The following is an 18,844-nucleotide window of genomic DNA, read 5'->3' as shown; positions in this document are numbered from 1 at the left end:
GTAGAGATTTGTTAATTCAAAATGCCCTTCAGGGCAAACCCGGAGATAACTCTAGGGGTGTCTACTTCAGTCTTAATATCTCTGGCCCTGTCAGAGTCCAAAAAGCAAAGAGACACCTTGATTTTTCTGTTTGAGGCATTTTATACCTTTGCTCCTCAGAAATCAAGCTTATAGCAACAGTTCACAGGCAGGTCTCTTCTTTCTGGTGGGGGAGGGGAAGGAGGAATACACTTTAAAGTCTTTGATCTCACACAATGTCCCATTCGTTGCATTATACAACGAATAATAAGTCACAGCGGTTTCCATTGCAAATGTTTGCTAAGGCTTTATGACATGGGGTAGGTATAGCTGAGTGAGAACAATCCATGCAACATCCTACTAGCTTTTCAAGTAGTATAAACACTGAACACATTCATACAATCTTTAGATCTATTTTTACAATACTAACACGCATGACAGCTGGACTGGTTTCCAGCTATGAATTTGTCAGTGCTCGGGTGACGCTTTCAGCCTTAGGATGAACTGGCATTTGGTCTACCAGCATCACACCACAATCTCAGCCAAACAGAGAGCTGGTGTTTCTTTATGGAATTTTGGAATTAAAAAGGAAAGAAAGTGGAGATATTCCAGCCACAGATGAAGAGCTCTCTCAATTCCTTGAAAAGGAAAGTGTACCAAGCCACATTGCTGCTGTAGGAGACTCACGGCAACACTAAAGACTGTTTCAACTAATTGTAGTACATAGGAATAGAGTAATACCCCTTTAAGTAGCTTGTGAGCTGTCTAGTGGTGATCACTGTTCTGTTCTAGAAGCCATCAGAAACTAGTCAGAGGAGCAGTGTGTATTAAACTAGGCCTTGCATGTCTGTATATAGTTAATAAACATGGTTCTTTGGGAGCCAGCTGAGCCCATGGAGTTTCTTCATAGTATGTTTTTTGTGTAATGAGCAAAAGACACAATACTAATCATAACACATTTTTTATTTGTAACAAACAAGTTTTGATAAATTTAGCCATTTTTCCTGTTTTTAATTTGTCTAAGACCAAACCAGGGTTCTTACAGACTTCATAATTTGCAACTGTCCATATAATTTCTGTGAAAACATTACAGCTGGATTTGCAATGAATTGGTAGAATACTGCTTTTGTTTGATTTTAAATGCAAATTCTATGTTTACTAACAAAGAAAACCCAAAATAGAAATGGAGGTGAAATATTTGGCAGAGCTCAGCCTTAAAATGAAATGTCAGCTCTGGGAGTGGCATAGCTTCATGGCTTCATAATGGCACAGCAGATGCAGGGATGTGTCACTTGGGGTGATCCGAGAAGTGTTTTGTCACTTAGGGGCAGTCAAAACCCAGTTTCTTATGGAAGGTTGTAGGGGGGGGTGACAAATGTAGGGCTTCTGATTTTAGGTTTTTACTGATTAACATGGACAAAAACACCCCGATACAAAAAATGAAACTGGTGTTTATCCAATAAAGACTAGACAAAACAACGGAAATGTTTGCTTGTATTTAGGGGCTTCTTGTACACAGAGCAGTAATACGGACTACAGGTGTGCAATTTTTAAGCACACCAAGATGTTGTGCATCAGCAGGGTCTGTGTAGACCCAGCTGGTGGACGCTATACATTTGAAACAGTGCTATGTTAAATTGCACAAGGGAACATTATAAGGAGATTACTCACTACAGTAATATCTGACTGTATAATACTACATAATGTACATGACTCATTACCGTATGTACTTAAAAAACCCTGGAACCCTCTGATTTTTTGACATCTACATAAGACTCAAAAATAGCTAAAAAATAACACACACACCCCCAAATGAAACTAATAAACCCTGAAAAAAAGAAGCCCTAGACATAGGTCAGCATATTGGTCAGGAATAAAGCTTCAGGCTGGGAAAAGACGTATCCCAGCTACTTCAGAGCCATCTAATGGTTGTAGCGACATGTCACTTGTGGTGACCTGAGAAATACTTTGTCATAACCAGTCAAAACCCAGTTTTTTATTTAAATTATTAATTTATTAATCACCATTATCAACTATTATAAGATTCATTCACATCTATTATGGTGAAGTCTGAAAATTAAATTTTACATTGAATATTTAGGAATTTTTGGTCTTTGAATAAGGGAACCACAAATAAGGAACAAGGAACCAACTTCAGCCTTGTCAAAGACAGTGAGAGTGTGATGAGATTGAAAGACAGAGACTGGGATCAAGAGAGGGAAAAAGAAGCAAAAGAAATCCAGCAGGGATAAATTAGGGGACGGATGATCTTGTGATTAATGCACAGACCTGTGAGCCCAGACTTCAGGGTTCTATTCTTGGCTCTGTCACTGGCTCACTGTGAAATGGAGACAATAATACTGATCTGCCTCACAGCAAGGTGAAATTATGAAAGAACCATAAAACAGTGGGATGGGAATTTTAACATTAGTCCTAGATGGTTGAGGAGCTACCTATCTATGAGACACTTCCACCCCCATCTCTCCTTATGACACAGCACCTCAGCTGAGATCAGCAGAGATACTAAAGCCCTGCTGGTATAAACAAGGGGCTGCTAGCAGGGCATTCTCTGTGAGGGCCTCACAACTTTGTAATTTTCTCCCCGTCCCTTCGTTCAAAATAACCCAAATTTGATGTTCTTCAAGGTACATAGCAAAGCTTAGCTTTTTCCCTGGGGTTTCTGAATAGGGGAACTGCAAGAATAGGAAATTACTGGGTGGGGGTTGAGTTTATAATTTGCCTGGCTTGCTAGTGGTGAATTACATTGAATTGTAGTCCTGCACAGTGTATGTTGTGTTATATCATTAAGTTATGTCAAGGCCTGAAAGAGCAAAGGAACCACTGAGGAGATTTTGTTTGGAAGGTACATGGCTGTGGATGGGAAGAGAAGACCCTGTGGAGTCAGGCAATGGGAGAACCTAGAGTGGATTACGTCTGGTCTGTGGGTGAAACCAAGGGAGCCTATTGGTAGATGAGAGAAGAGAAACACTTAATAGAGGCCATAGGCCCACTATCTTCTAAGGGCACCAGAAGACCAAAAATCCCACCCGGCAATAGGGATAAGCAGGATGTCATGGAGATGGTCATGGGGCCAGGTGGGAGCCTCTGTAGGTTGGGTTAAGTGTCCAGATTCTTAGATGCTAAACCTTTTAAAGTTTCCCAGTTACACATTCTATGTGTCGTTTTGGAAAGTGGAGACTGGTTTATGGCCTGCTATTATATGAATTTACTATGTGCTTTATGCTATATAGGGTATTGCAGGCTGTGTGCTTCTATATATGTTGCTGCAATATTAATTATGGTATTTTCTGCATTTTATTCCCCTTTTAGCATTAGAAGCAGGATAATAATTTTTTGAAGGAGGAAAAGAAAATATTATGTTTAGAGTTACAGGGAGCAGGGGATATTTGGTACATTTAAAGCCCCCCATCCACATTCCTACTGGCCACAAACCCTAAGTTCTTCTGCAAAATTTATAAATTAGAGTTGTGCATAAGCACCACATGGTACCATCTGTTTAACCAGAAATCAATGATGGTGCTGTGTGATTAGTTCTACTTCCCCACCTTCTAGGCTAAATTAGAACCAAGAGAAATGGTGACGGAGTGGATGTTACAGAAGATTTTATTCTCCACTAACTGTTCTTCACACATGGATTTCTACCTCAGGGGATGATTTTGCAGCAGATCATTCTTGCTATGGAGTCATCAAGGATCGGTGTCAGGTGACACTTCCATTGCTGTTAATAAAACAGTGATGATCACATACTGTCCCACTCTAAAATTAGTGTTTGGATGGATCTGAATATACTGAATGCTTTATTTGTCTTTGAAGGATCATTAGTGCTGGCCTCTCTGCAATTACTAATTACACCTGCTGGCCTAGAATCATCCATCTTGAGTGAAACACACATTTTCCTTCCATCTCACACTCTGCCATACGCAGCAGAATGTCGCACATTAACTCATTTGCAGGACAGCTGCCACCAACCTCCCCTTTCCCCTTCGCATCGCTGCTCCGAGACCCCTGTAGTACTTCCTCCTATGGCTGCCCACAGCAGCCCCTTCCCCAGCACGTTGCTTCCTCCTCTTCCTGATTTACAAGTGCTCCATCTCCTCTCATAACACACACGCTCCAGGCCAGTCCTGTCAGTGTTCCAAACACTAGGACCTCCGGGCTCAAGCCCTCCATGGGTTCCCATAAACACTCAGGCTTTCACAGCCCCCTTACAAGAGGGGCGATTCTTCACCACACAACTTCCACAAACCTTAACACTTTCTGTCCGGGGTTCCTCAAGACCTACACACACTGATTGCAGGGGTACCATGAGCCCTGGCATAAGGGCAAAGTTCTTCAACCCTCGGTTACCACTCTAGTTGGTGCCTAAGCCCTCCCTCTGCTTCAGGCTCCAGCTGTGGGACCACATGTTATGGAGCAGCTGCCCAACCTCAAACTCTGACCTGTTCTGCTTTATGGGACCTGGGGTACTTCAAACTTTTTGCACTGACTTCTCCTGCAAGGCCTCCTCAGACAGCTTCAACCAATCACAATCCCAGCTTCTCCCTTAGAACAGGGTGTCACCGTGCCTCAGTGGGTCAAAACTGAGAATACCAAATTTAGGACAAACTGCTGAGAAATAAGACAGATACACCCCAAAACTGGTGGTTATTCTTCCATAAGATATACCAAACCAGCAACAAAAGTAAACTTCTGTTTCACCACATTGGCTAACAAGAAGTCAGAAAAGCAGCCTCCTTAGGGATTCCAGTCCTTGTATCACTGCCAAAATCACTAGACTTAATGGTGAGTGGTTATTTAAAACTAACTTAATCAAACAAAAGGGTTCTTCTGATCCCTAAGGACCAGCCACATACCCAGGTCAATAGACATATAATAATTGCAACGTTCTTGGATCAGGCTTGTAGCAGTGATGGAATAAACTTCTAGCTTAAATCAAGTCTCTGGTTGCTTCCAAATCATTGGAAGGCCCTTAGTCCCTTGGTTAGAATGATCCCATTAGTATAAGTTCAAAGTCCAGAGGTTTGAGCAGGAAAGAGGAAAAATGGAGATCATAGAATACCACGGTTGGAAGGGACCTCAGGAAGTCATCTAGTCCAACCCCCTGCTCAAAGCAGGACCAATCCCCAATTTTTGCCCCAGATCCCTAAATGGCCCCCTCAAGGATTGAACTCACAACCCTGGGTTTAGCAGGCCAATGCTCAAACCACCGAGCTATCCCTCCCCCCGAAAATGAGGCCTCCGATGATGTGACTTATCCAGTGCCATGGGTCTACTCTGGGGGTTTGCACCCACCAAACTCACCCCCTATAGAGGCTATCAAACATCCATTCAAGGACAATACATTTTAATTTCTACTGAGCTGGGCAGGATTCAAACCAGTGACCTGCAGATAACAGGTCCCATAGCTCACTAAGGTTATGGTCACACTACAAGTGCTACAGCTACAGATGTTTCCAGCGCCTTTTATAGCCCCTGCCAAGTGAAGGGAATCCAATTGTTCTCACTGTAGAAAATTTCAGGGAACAAGACGGTGTTTGGGGTCACATGGGCAAGTCACATGTCCATGCATGATTTTGCTCAGTCACAGCAGAAGCATAAGTGTAGATAGTCCACTGTGAATTAAGTGTTCCTTAATAAGCCATTTAACTTGAATAGTCCCTTTGAGATTTGCAGGCTAAATAACTTATGGGTGCTACCCAGAAGCAAACACGTTAGAAATACAGGTATAGAGCCAATACTCTTAACTTCAGATACAAACATGACACACGCGTACAAACAGCCTAATCATATGGAGCAAATCATAACCTTCCCGACAACACCTTGCTTGACACACGTCGTACAAGCTTTGTTGCAATTCTATAACAGTGGTAGCAACAATGACATGTTCATATTTTAACCAGATAACATCACACTGGGCCAAACCAGCCCCCCTTGCCAGTTTCTGGCTTTGCCTAGCTTCCCCCTGCACCCACCGAGCTTCCCCCGAGTCACAAACTCCCTCTGGCGACACGGCCCTGAGACTGCCCGGCCCAACAGGGGCTGAGACCTCACAACAGGAGCGCGGCCCCAGGCAGCCAGCGGCAGCTCAGGAGTTTCTGTCCTTAGATAGGATTCTGGACAGAGCGACCAGCCAATCCCTATCTCCACTCCCCGGACAATGAAGCCAGGATCCACCTGAGAAAGAAGGAAATGACACAATAGGGACAGTAACAGCTAAGAAAAGTGGTGAGAAAACTCAACCTCACACAGATTTGGAGATTTTCAGTCCAGAAAGGACCACTACTTCATCTTGTCTGACCTCCTGTATAACAGAAGCCACTGAATTTCACACAGTCTCCCCTGTACTGAGACCAAAGCTTACGTTTCATTCAAGCAGATCTTCCAGAATGGCACACAGTCTGACGGTAAGAGATGGTGAATCCATCATTTCCATGGGCACTGTAAAACCAGCCTAGGTGGCCATCTCAGGATTGCCCTGGCCAGGTGGGTTTTTCAGGACAGGGCTCTATATCACCACCGCCCCAGCCCCAATGTAGGACACATGGCCAGGAAAAGAAGACACATCTGGAGCATTGTTGTGCTTCAATAATCCCTGGTTAGAAGTGGGACAGAAACGTGGCAAACAGCTGTCTTTGGCACCCCTTTGAGTACTATGACTACTGGAACTCAGTCGGACACAAGAATATGGCTCAGCTGTAGAGCATGACTAAACCTGAACTAAACGAGAACATGATCACTCTCTGGAAACACTGCATCAGAAAGGAACGCTCCAAAGAGAAGGTTTGTTTAGGCTGGCCCAGAAGAATACAACTAGGAGTAGTGGGCTGAAATTCAGTAGGAAAACATAGACTGAACCCAGGAAAACCTTCCTGAAGGGGAGAACTACCATATCATATTGTGGAAAAGTCTTCAGAGAGAAGTGGTTTTATGATTTAATGAACACAGATAACTGTTGGAAATGGAATGGAGCTCATTCATCCACAGTAAACTAATGGCCCACTTACGGGGCAAAATGAATTTCCACAAATTTTAGTTTCTTCCAAAGTCTTAGATTTGTAGTAATTTATGCATGTTCATAGTTTTTATTTTTCTTAAATATTATACAAATGCCTTAAAATATGTCCTGGGAAAACTGGCAGTGTAACTCTACAAAACAAGGAAAGTGGTAAGGCCAGAATAATCTGACATTATGAACACTCATCAGTGTTTGGCACAGTATCCACTGCACTCACAAAGAACATGCAGGAAAGACCTGTTATGGGAACGTTCAGAATGTTCCGCTTCTAGTAAAAATAAAATAGACACATTCTACTTCTTTTCTTTTTGGTAACTTTTCTTGATGAGGAAGTTAAAATTGTAGGAAGAATGTTTGCTTCTTTTCTCTCAATATACCGAAGCAAAATCTGACAGGGTTTATTTTGTGACATTACAGCTGCCATCTTGTAAGTATTATAGGAACCATTTTACTAACTCTACCAATTCTCAAATATACAATGTTTAATGCAGTGGAATGTGGAGACAGGCCTATCACAGATGCTAAAAGAAAACTGTAGAGATAATCTTGCAAATCAGGCCACCCTAAACATAAACTACTCCATCTACAAAACACAAAGCTAAAAGAACAAACTGGGGACCCAGCCCTGCAGTCCTTACTAAGGCAAAATGTATGTGTCCATTCCATTGCCGCCCCCAGTTCTCACAAACATTCTTTCAAAAGGGAGGAGTTACAAGCTGCCTGGTAGGTTTGGAGAATATCAGAGAGATGGGCTATTTCGCTCGTCAATCATGACGGCTCCCACTCCAGCTCATTGGAGCCAGACCTGCACAGAAGGGCTTTCAAGGAAAGGAAGAGGAAGATAAAATAAGCAAGCACTCCTCCTTTTTTCACTCCTAGGGCTGGGGTGTCTGGTTCAATTGTCCCTCCACTTGGGGACACAGAGAGGAACATTTCACCCTTCATACCATTACAGCTCCTACCCCCACTGCTCCACCCCAGTTACTTTCTTTTACTTCTTCTAACACAGCTCCAGAGATCTTTCAAGACATTTTGGAACCAGAGCAAATGGAATCCGTTATTCTCCCTTGTGGCTGCAATACAAATATATAAACAAACTATACAAATATATGAACCTGCAAACATGTGCCCTCTATTTCCAAGAGGGAGCAGAGAACTTGCCACACCCATATCTTCCTTTGTCTATCTGCACTGAAGATTCTGGCTTACTCCATATAATTTGATTGACTGTAATATGATCTTAGCTCACTGAAAGTATCACGCATTGTGGACTCAATTAAGGCACTGGAGAGAGCTTGTTTAAACTGAGTTTCAGATGTTTTTTCCGTCCAGAAATGGAGAACAGCTGTTCTCTGCAGTCTGCTATGATCAGAGCATAGTCTCACTTTTGCAAACTGCCCCTGCATTTCCTGACATTTTGAAATCAGTTTTTATTAGAACTAGCCTTGCCCCATCCCAGATAGTTAAAAACACATTTAAATTGAAGCTAAGGTTTACTTATGCAGTGTCAGCAGGTGTCCAGAATAACTGGTGGGCCTGCAGGTAGCCAGTTACCACCCCCAGTTTGCACACAGCCTTCTGTTCTCATTAGCCTTATTTTTAAAAGTGAAAACCTGAGAGGCCATTTGTCAGGGGTGTCACAAGACTTTTGTTGGGGAAGTGGTAAGAAAAACAGGCACCCTCTCCCCACCATGGCCTCTTTCAGACTGTAAAACTAGCACTTTACAGTAAAGGGCTGGAAGGGAGACAACAACTACAGTTGCTAACTCATTAATTTATTGTGAGTAGTGTGACTTTGGCCCCAGCTTTAGTCCATTATTGTGATGTGAAAAGCTGCAGGCTTCTCACAGTTTGGGGAAGCAAAATGAGAGACACTTTTCCCATCCAACGTTCTGTAGCCTCATGGAAAGTCCACTGAACTGCAAGACCAAAAACCATGACTTCCATTCCCAGCTCTTTGACTTACTGCTAATATTTCTGCACCCTCAATACAAAGGTTGCTTGGATACTCCGCCACCGTAGCAAAACTTGGAGGATTGGGCCAAAAGAAATCTGATGAGGTTCAATAAGGATAAGTGCAGGGTCCTGCACTTAGGATGGAAGAATCCAATGCACCGCTACAGACTAGGGACCGAATGGCTAGGCAGCAGTTCTGCGGAAAAGGACCTAGGGGTGACAGTGGACGAGAAGCTGGATATGAGTCAGCAGTGTGCCTTGTTGCCAAGAAGGCCAATGGCACTTTGGGATGTATAAGTAGGGGCATAGCGAGCAGATAGAGGGACGTGATCGTTCCCCTCTATTCGACATTGGTGAGGCCTCATCTGGAGTACTGTGTGGAGTACTTTTGGGCCCCACACTACAAGAAGGATGTGGATAAATTGGAGAGAGTCCAGCGAAGGGCAACAAGAATGATTAGGGGTCTGGAACACATGACTTATGAGGAGAGGCTGAGGGAGCTGGGATTGTTTAGCCTGCAGAAGAGAAGAATGAGGGGGGATTTGATAGCTGCTTTCAACTACCTGAAAGGGGGTTCCAAAGAGGATGGCTCTAGACTGTTCTCAATGGTAGCAGATGACAGAACAAGGAGTAATGGTCTCAAGTTGCAGTGGGGGAGGTTTAGATTGGATATTAGGAAAAACTTTTTCACTAAGAGGGTGGTGAAACACTGGAATGCGTTACCTAGGGAGGTGGTAGAATCTCCTTCCTTAGAGGTTTTTAAGGTCAGGCTTGACAAAGCCCTGGCTGGGATGATTTAACTGGGAATTGGTCCTTCTTCGAGCAGGGGGTTGGACTAGATGACCTTCTGGGGTCCCTTCCAACCCTGATATTCTATGATTCTATGATTCAGTGTGCTGCCCTCATCCTACACCCCAGAACAGAGTTTCTCAACTGGGGAAGGGGGCATGGTGAGCCTTCTGATGGCTCAGTGGTTATGGTAGAAGGCAGGGTGGGAGACAAACACCAGGTCACAGCACCACTTGCTCATGTGTGGCCATGACAGAGGGTGGCCTGGCCACATTTGAGTGAGCAGCCCTGCCACCTGCTGCACAGGGTTGCAGAGTCACTCAGGTTTGGCGCGGCCACCCCAGGCAGAATTTGCCATAGTAGGCAGCTGCCTCATTTATCTATAGCTAGAGTGGTCCCTGTCTTTATAACCCTTATTCTAAGCCAGAGGTGGGCAAACTGCGGCCTGCGGGACCGTCCTGCTCGGCCCCTGAGCTCCCAGCCGGGGAGGCTAGTCCCCAGCCCCTCCCCTGCTGTCCCCCCTCCCCTGCAGCCTCAGTGCGCCACGCTGCCGGTGCTCTGGCCTGCCGCTCCTGCTGGGCAGCGCAGCGACATGGTTGCGAGCTCCTGCCACTCTGAGCAGCATGGTAAGGGAGCGGGGGCAGGGGCGGGGGGCTTGGATAAGGGGCAGGGGGTCCCAGGGAGCAGGGGGCAATTGGATGGGGTGGAGGTTCGGGGGGACAGTCAGGGGACAGGAGGCGGTTGGATGGAGCAGAGGTTCTGGGGGGGGCAGTCAGAAGATGGGGAACGGGGGGGGGGTGGATAGGCGTGGGAGTCCTGGGGGGCCTGTCAGGGGTGGGGGTGTGGATAGGGGTCAGGAGGGGCAGTCAGCGGACAGGGAGCAGGGGGGTTGGATAGCGGGTGGGGTTCCAGGGGGATGGTTTGGGGCCCCGGGGTCCTGGGAGGGGATGGACAGGGGACAAGGAGCGGGGGGGTTGGATGGGTCAGGGGTTCTGAAGGGGGGCATTCATGGGGGAAGGAAGTGGGAGGGTGCGGAGAGGGGGCGGGGGCCAGGCTGTTTGGGGAGGCACAGCCTTCCCTACCCGGCCCTCCATTCAGTTTCGCACCCCAATGTAACCCTTGGGCCTAAAAGTTTGCCCACCCCTGTTCTAAGCCAAGCTCTCATACCATGGAGGTCACGATCATTTGTCGGTTAGGGAATGTCTGCGCTGCACAGTTCACCCAGGCTCTTACCCAGGTTTGAGCCTTAACATCCCGCACCCCACCCCACCCCACCATCCACCCAGTAAAACCTTTGACCTTGGTTTGGAGGTGCTCTAAGGCCAGGCGAGCTCACCCGGCTTTGGGGATGGAACCCAGGCTCTGATTTAAGTCAGGCTGGAACCCACCCATTTTATCGTGAGGATGCTGGCAAAAATCACTGGAGTGCTGATAGGCCTCCAACGCTCTTCCCACAAATCCCCTGGAGGACAAATAAGTTCTCCCACAATTGACTAGGAAAGAATCTTAGTGTGTCTCTGCACAGAGAGCCCTGGGATATCCCCCCAGTAGGGTTGTCAATTCTCCCAGACTGGACTCCATTTTGCGGTGATGGCGTCCTCATTTGTGTCAATGGCGTCCAGTCCGGTCTGGGAGAGTTGGCAACCCTACCCCCCAGCCACACACAGGTGAGTGCAGAAACAGTGAGAGCACAGTAACACGGGTACGGCTTTACTGTGGGGACACTCACACCCAGGCTAGGCTAACCCAAGTGCTCAGACTCAGGTGCCAATCACCTGGGTTAACTGTGCAGTGTAGACATAGACTTTAATAGGGGAGAGCTTGCACAAGGCCACTTCAGAGAGACCTGGGAATAGCACCCAGGTCACTAAGGGTACATAGAATCATAGAATCATAGAATATCAGGGTTGGAAGGGACCCCAGAAGGTCATCTAGTCCAACCCCCTGCTCGAAGCAGGACCAATTCCCAGTTAAATCATCCCAGCCAGGGCTTTGTCAAGCCTGACCTTAAAAATCTCTAAGGAAGGAGATTCTACCACCTCCCTAGGTAACACATTCCAGTGTTTCACCACCCTCTTAGTGAAAAAGTTTTTCCTAATATCCAATCTAAACCTCCCCCACTGCAACTTGAGACCATTACTCCTCGTTCTGTCATCTGCTACCATTGAGAACAGTCTAGAGCCATCCTCTTTGGAACCCCCTTTCAGGTAGTTGAAAGCAGCTATCAAATCCCCCCTCATTCTTCTCTTCTGCAGACTAAACAATCCCAGCTCCCTCAGCCTCTCCTCATAAGTCATGTGTTCTAGACCCCTAATCATTCTTGTTGCCCTTCGCTGGACTCTCTCCAATTTATCCACATCCTTCTTGTAGTGTGGGGCCCAAAACTGGACACAGTACTCCAGATGAGGCCTCACCAATGTCGAATAGAGGGGAACGATCACGTCCCTCGATCTGCTCGCTATGCCCCTACTTATACATCCCAAAATGCCATTGGCCTTCTTAGCAACAAGGGCACACATCTACCCTGCAATTCAAAACCCGTGGCTGGGCCATGCCAGCTGATCCAGGCTCATGAGGCCTTGTTTAATTGCAGTTAATAGAGGTTCAGGCTCAGGCTGTGGCCAAAGCTCTGGGACCTCCCACCTTGCAGGGTCCTACACCCAGGCTCCCTATATCTGGCACACTGGATTCTCCACTCCTTAGACAAGATTCTTCTTTACTGCAGCCAGACATTTGTGATGACAAAGGCCAGGCAGGACGAGCTAGTTCCCCTCTGCTCTGACCCATACAAAGCTGTACTGAGTTGAGTCACAGGAACGTAGAGCATGATGCACTTACTGTAAGAGGGGGGAGTCCAGACAGAACTTGGTATCCAGCTTCCTTCCTTTGCCTCCGCTTTCTCACTATTTAGACCCACAAATAGAGAGACAAGAAGAGCCCAGGACCCAGAACGAGCAGCACTGGCTCCCTCTCGCCCCACCCTGCAGAGTCTGCACTGAGTGAGGAAACTCACATGTGAAAGTGAAACTCAGAGCAACCCACTCAGAGAGGTTTCAGAGTAACAGCCGTGTTAGTCTGTATTTGCAAAAAGAAAAGGAGGACTTGTGGCACCTTAGAGACTAACCAATTTATTTGAGCACGAGCTTTCGTGAGCTACAGCTCACTTGCATCCAATGAAGTGGGCTGTAGCTCACGAAAGCTCGTGTTCAAATAAATTGGTTAGTCTCTAAGGTGCCACAAGTCCTCCTTTTCTTTCCACTCAGAGAGTTAACCCTTCACTCACCTCAGTGCTGCCCTGTCCTCCCAGGGCTCAGTTGAGCCTGGCTGTTACACAGGAGCACAGAGGGGGAAGGGCACAACTTGCACAACCCGTTGTGTGTTTGGGGGCTTTCTTTTTGCGGGGCAGGGGTGGCTTCTGCTTTGTTGTTGTTTGGGGGCTTTTTTTAACCTCCCCCCCAATGTGACTGGTTCTTAGTGTCACAATTCTCTTGTCTGTGCGAGAGCACAGAGCTAAGGAAAGCTTGGAAGGCTGCTGCCTTTGGGGCCTCGTTTTTCCTTTCACCTTTCGGGTGGCTCGACTCAGTGGCATGTGCGCCTGGCGCTTGCTGGCTCCCAGCCTTGCTTTCAGTTCAGCCAGCGACCGGCACTAGGCCCAGGGGGTTGTGGTTTGGGTTATAGGGGCAGGAGGACTGACGGGCACCCCCACTCTCAGCAGCAGCCTGCGATTTGCCTGAGCTGTGTGAGGCCAGGCACAATTGCAGCCCCTGTGCTCAGGGCAGTGCAGCGATTGCTCCCTTCACGTCACCCCACGGGGGCAGGGAGCAGGAGAGGTGGGGCTGAGGCACCAGCCCACAGAGAGGGACTGGCACATGGCGGGGGGAGGGGGAGCATGTAACACACCTTGAAGGGGGCAGCAGGTGCTGTGGTCTGTCTACAAACCCAGGATTCCTCCCTGCCCTCGCCCTGGGGCAGTGCTGCTCCACACCTCCCCCAGCACGGGGCTATGCAGATACATGGGGCAGGGAGGGGGCATTAGAGGCACATGAGGTGTCACAGGTACATGAGAGCAGTGGGTCAGAGCCACATAGGATGGCAGATGGGAGGACCGAGGGTCAGAGGCGCACCCCACACAGAGGGGGTCAGGGGTTGGGAGTCCCCTGGTAGTCACCTCAGGTGGGGGGGGTGGGGATCCTGGGGGCCTCACTGGCAAAGTCCAGCCCATATCCGTGGGGTGGAGCAGGGAGCTAGGAGCTCAGGGAAAGTGGGGATGTGGGGTCTGGGGTTTGGGGGGGAACCAGACTGAGCGACCCCTTGGTTGGGGGATACAGAGGGACACTGGAGTGGGAAGTTTTCTGGCCAGAGACATGGGAACCAGGTATTAAACTTAGGAGATCAGATACCGGGTGGGAGCCCGTGGGCTGTATGGGGGACTAGGACTGTGGCAGTTTCTTGCCCAGGGAATTGGGAGTTGGGGGTAGAGGCGGGAGCCAGGGACTGGGGTGCTCACAAGGATAAGACTTGTACTGAACACCTAGAAACCTCTCCTTCTCCGGGGATCTGCCTATAAAGGGCCAGGCCTCTGGCTGTGCTCTCCTGCTCTGGTGTAGCTTGGGGGTTGGGTTGGTGGAGCCGTGGAGGCACCTGGAAGTGATGGGACGTGTGCACAGGATGAATGGGGGTGATGTGTATTGGGTGACGTGTGCATGAAACGAGTGGGGCGATGTGTGCGCTGAACGGAGCGTGAATGGGTGTGTGCAGGGGGCACAGATGGCTATAGAATGGGTGGGGTGGGTATCCACAGTGAGTGGCTCTGTCTGTGTCCAGGGTGTGTGTACTCAGTGTGGAATGAACGGGGGTGGGTGGTGCAGTAAGTGGTGCCTGGAGAGTTTGTGTGTAATGAGTGTGTGGGTGGAAGAACAGGACGGAATGAAAGTGGGTGTGCAACGAATGCTCAGTGAGATGGAGGGAAGCAATGCACCAAGTGGGTGTGAGTAGAGCAAACAGGCAATATGTCAATCTATGCAGATTTATGCACATATATGTAGATATCTATTTTTGTTTGCAAATGTTGGCAAGTCAACATAGTATTTGAGCAACTCAATATTTTGAATGTATTTCTCCTCTCAACCCCTCCTTGGAGGTAGGGCAATGCTGTTATCCCCATTTTACAGATGGGGATACTGAAGTACACAGCAACTAAGTGACTTGCCTAAGGTCATACAGGGAGTCTCTTGCAGAGAAGATCATTGAAACCAGGTGCCCAATGTCGGGGCCAGCACACTGACTCTGCATCATCCTTCCTTTCTAAAAGCTAATTTAAGTTAAATTTGTTCAATTTTCCAGTGGGGACGACCCCTTAAATTGCACCATTATGATTCTCCATCAGGTTTCAAAGTAGAAATGCGTAAGTGCAAACAGCAGCTCCTTTGGGGAACAGGAGGAGCCAAAGATCTGGGCCCTGCAGCCACCCTTCACACCCCTCTGTTCATTCCCAGTCTCTTCAGTAGCAGTGGGGACTAGTAATCACTCAACTGATGGCCCTGTTACTACTACCTGGAGAATGTGAAAAGTAGCACAAAGGGGTGAGAGGATCTGTTTGCTGCATGTGAGATTGTCCCAAGCAGTTCCCAACACAAATGCTGAATAAATCTGCAGAGGAAATGTGTCTCTCTGCAAAAGTTTTCACTCCCTGTCCACAGCCACGGGAAAATCCCCCGGATCTGCACCACTGCAGCGTTCACAGTTTAGCCTGCAAAGACCTTGCCCGCTTTTTACAAGCACTGCCTGGGATTTGATGGGCTTCACTTTACCACCTGAGAACCTGTTCAGCTGCTTTGTGACTCTGCTCTCTCCCCACCTACTGTCTGTGCATTGGTGATTGTCACATGCTGCCTCCAATCAAACATGGTCCCAGAGATGACCCTCCACATTGCACAAAAGCAAAGAGATTCCCATGGCCATGGACTAGGTACAAAAAAGGACGACAGGGATGAGAGCATGAAAAGGGAAACAGAACTCACTGCAGGACATCTGGAGATGGACAGCCATGGAGCAGGGCACACTTGGTACCCTTTAAAAATGCAGTTGGGGTCTCCCATCTTCTGGCAGTGCCCTTCGGCTTCAACTTGGAAGAGGAGCCCTCACTTCACCCATCCTGATTCCATAGAACATGGGGCACCCTGGGGATGGGGATGTTCTAACACAGCCAGAGAACGAGACCATCACACCCCAATTCACCCTGGCTTCTGTTCAGAGTATGATGAAAAAGTCATCTACAAACTAAGCACTAAGCCAGCCCAGTCACGTCCCAAGGAAAGAATGATGCTGGTAGGATTTGGAGGTTTCTCTGCAGGTTTCACATAAGCTTTGGATCAGGCACATAAAGCCCATTTCTGCCCCACTGCAGTCAATAGGAGTTGTGCAGTTGACTCCGATGGCAGCAGTATTGGGCCTACAGAGTGGGTAAAATTTCCAAGTAAGATTTAATACGGTCTTCACACCAGCTTTGCTCAGATGCAGCCATCTGAACATGGGAGAATCACCCAGAGTGTTATGGTCAAATTCCACCTTGAGTTACCCCCTGTGCAGCCCCTTTGGCTTCTGCAGGAACAAGCCTGCGCTGCCAGGAAAATCATGGGTCTTGTCCATGTGTAACCGATGAAGTGAGCTGTAGCTCATGAAAGCTTATGCTCAAATAAATTGGTCAGTCTCTAAGGTGCCACAAGTCCTTCTGTTCTTTTTGTGAATACAGACTAACACGGCTGCTACTCTGAAACCTTTCTATGGTTCAGTGGAGCTGCACAGATCTAACTGTGGCCCAGCAATCTATTAGCTCTATCCTAGTTCTTGAAGAGAGGAATTATCATATAAACCAACCAAGGTTTAGCAGGACAAACTACTGCACAGCCTGCTCCAATTGCTATAAACACACACAGTGAAAAATCCAATTCATGGCTCCTGAGTAAAGTTGCCCTCAGTGTGGAAAGGAGCAAATGCATGTTCCATCAGAGAACAGAAACATTTTTAACCCAGAAGGAAGATGCATTTCTCATCCCCCTGAGAGCAAGGAGAGATGAGGAGCATTTGGAAAAAGACAGGTGACTCCTTCTCTGCACTCTCCTTACTAGTTACTCCTCAGCCAGTCATTACTAATCACTCCAAGCATCTGGCAGCAGACAGGGCCTGCCAAAATCCACCTCCACAGTTCTGGGAGGCTCAGATTTTATACCCAATAACTTCTCCAGTATTCGTGGGACTCTCCCTGAAACATCTCACCCCTCTATGACCTGAAGAAGAAGGGCTCTGTGTAAGCTCAAAAGCTTGTCTCTCACCACCAGAACTTGGTTGAATAAAAGATGATACCTCACTCACCCTGTATCACCCCTCCATAGCTGTGACACACTGTACATCAAAATAACACTCTGTAACCCCCATATTCACCACTTGCGTATGGCTATGATATTTTGTACTAAGCTTGCCTTGAGAGGCATCATTTAAAAAGTCACGATTTGCTGAAACGCATTCTCCTGTTTAAATGTGTGTATCATCATGTATATGAAGTTCTGAGATTTTGTTATATGTTTGTTACTGAGGCCCATTGTGAGTTGGGGAAATGCCAATGGAGTAGCAAATTGCCCCACTTGCCCCCTCCCCGCCCCCGCCCCCGGGCGGCCCTGCTCAGAGGGACTGTGGGCTCAGGCATCATGTCTGCAGAGAGAATTAACATGTCGTTTTCTTTCCTTATTTCCCCTTCAGGTTGGACTATCGCAGTGTAAACAACGAAACCCAGCGAGCGCTGGATGCTGTGAAAAACATAAAACCTGATCTGGTCACAGAGATTTGATGCAGCTGGTGGGTGCCATCCCCTGCACCAACATGGCTGTGGCCTGGCTGCCCTGTCGCTAGCCAGGACAGCAGTTGGGGGGGTGGGCAACACCTGCCCCTTCTAAGAGCAACCCTGCCATTACCGGGGACTTTGTCAACATATTTGAGCATCTGTGGTAGGAGGGCTGGGTCGAGATTGTCAGGGCGAACCCTCCTGCCTCAGGGTGAGAGACTCAGGACTAGGAGCTGGGTTTGCTCCACTACTGAGCTGACCTTGGAGGTGGTAGCTGGTTTGTGGGGGGAATGAGCAGGAGGGAAGAAGGGGGTCAGGGCCCAGAGGAGAGATGTGAGATCATGAGACAGAGGGGTCTGTAACCTCCCTTCTCAGTCTCTGTCAGTGCAGGGGGGAGACTCAAGAACCATCCTTGAAGCCACTAGGGAATTTCCATTCTGCTACAATGGTTCATTCACTATTATTTGTATATTTACAAGGAGTTTTATAATTTTACACAGTTCCGCAGCTATTAAATTGGCATTTTCTGCATTCATCTGCAACATTATTTTATCCCAGATGTACCATTTGTGTGTCAGTTTTGCTGGAGGCTCATAAAGATCATGAACCAAGAACTAATGTTGCCCTTTAGAGTTCGTATTTCTTGCCATAGTTTGGGCTAATGCTCAAGAATTCTCCCATTCCTCGGGGCTAGGGGAGTTCAAGGATAGTTCCCAGACATTCTTTTCATTGTTCCCATTTCCTATTCTTTATGGTCAACACTGTTATGATAGTAGGAACCCAAAGTGCCCCGAAGACCCGGAGCGGAAGGACCCCCGCCGCCGAAGACCCCAGATCCCCTGAATCCTCCGGGTGGCCCTGCCGCTGAGGCCCAGGGCACTGCACCCCACTGGGTTTAGTATTATTACTCCTTGTATTGTGGTGTTATCTAGGAGTCCCCTTCATGGGCCAGGACCTCAATGTGCTGGGTGCTGCACAAACACAGAACACAAAGACGGTCCCTGCCCAAAGAGCTCACAGTCCCAGCTGCCTGCCAGAGCCCACAGGATCCGTGTCACTGTCACTGCCTGGCCTGCTGAGCTCACTGCCAGCAGGTGCCTTTCCCTTGTGAGGGGGTGGGGAGGAGACGCGCTGGTTCAGTCTGTAGCTTGGTCTGCACCACCACACCCCACTCACCCTGGGAGCTCTGGGCAGGGACAGCAATGTCC

The 18,844-nt window shown here is 47.8% G+C and overlaps 1 protein-coding gene across 1 annotated transcript in view; it reads right to left on the bottom strand.

Annotated features, from left to right (window-relative positions):
* Positions 1 to 12,810, bottom strand: part of LOC140912507 (NACHT, LRR and PYD domains-containing protein 12) — a 284,723-nt gene extending 271,913 nt beyond the window's left edge. The window contains exon 1 of the mRNA XM_073346992.2: positions 12,638 to 12,810. The gene's annotated coding sequence lies outside the window, so the exon portion shown is untranslated. The remainder of the gene's footprint in view (positions 1 to 12,637) is intronic.
* Positions 12,811 to 18,844: the final 6,034 nt, after the last annotated feature.

Source organism: Lepidochelys kempii, chromosome 6, assembly GCF_965140285.1.
Source record: "Lepidochelys kempii isolate rLepKem1 chromosome 6, rLepKem1.hap1, whole genome shotgun sequence".
In the NCBI taxonomy this organism is placed as follows: Eukaryota; Metazoa; Chordata; order Testudines; family Cheloniidae; genus Lepidochelys; species Lepidochelys kempii.
Note: the sequence above shows the minus strand (reverse complement) of the source record. Positions and strands in the feature narration are given on the sequence as shown.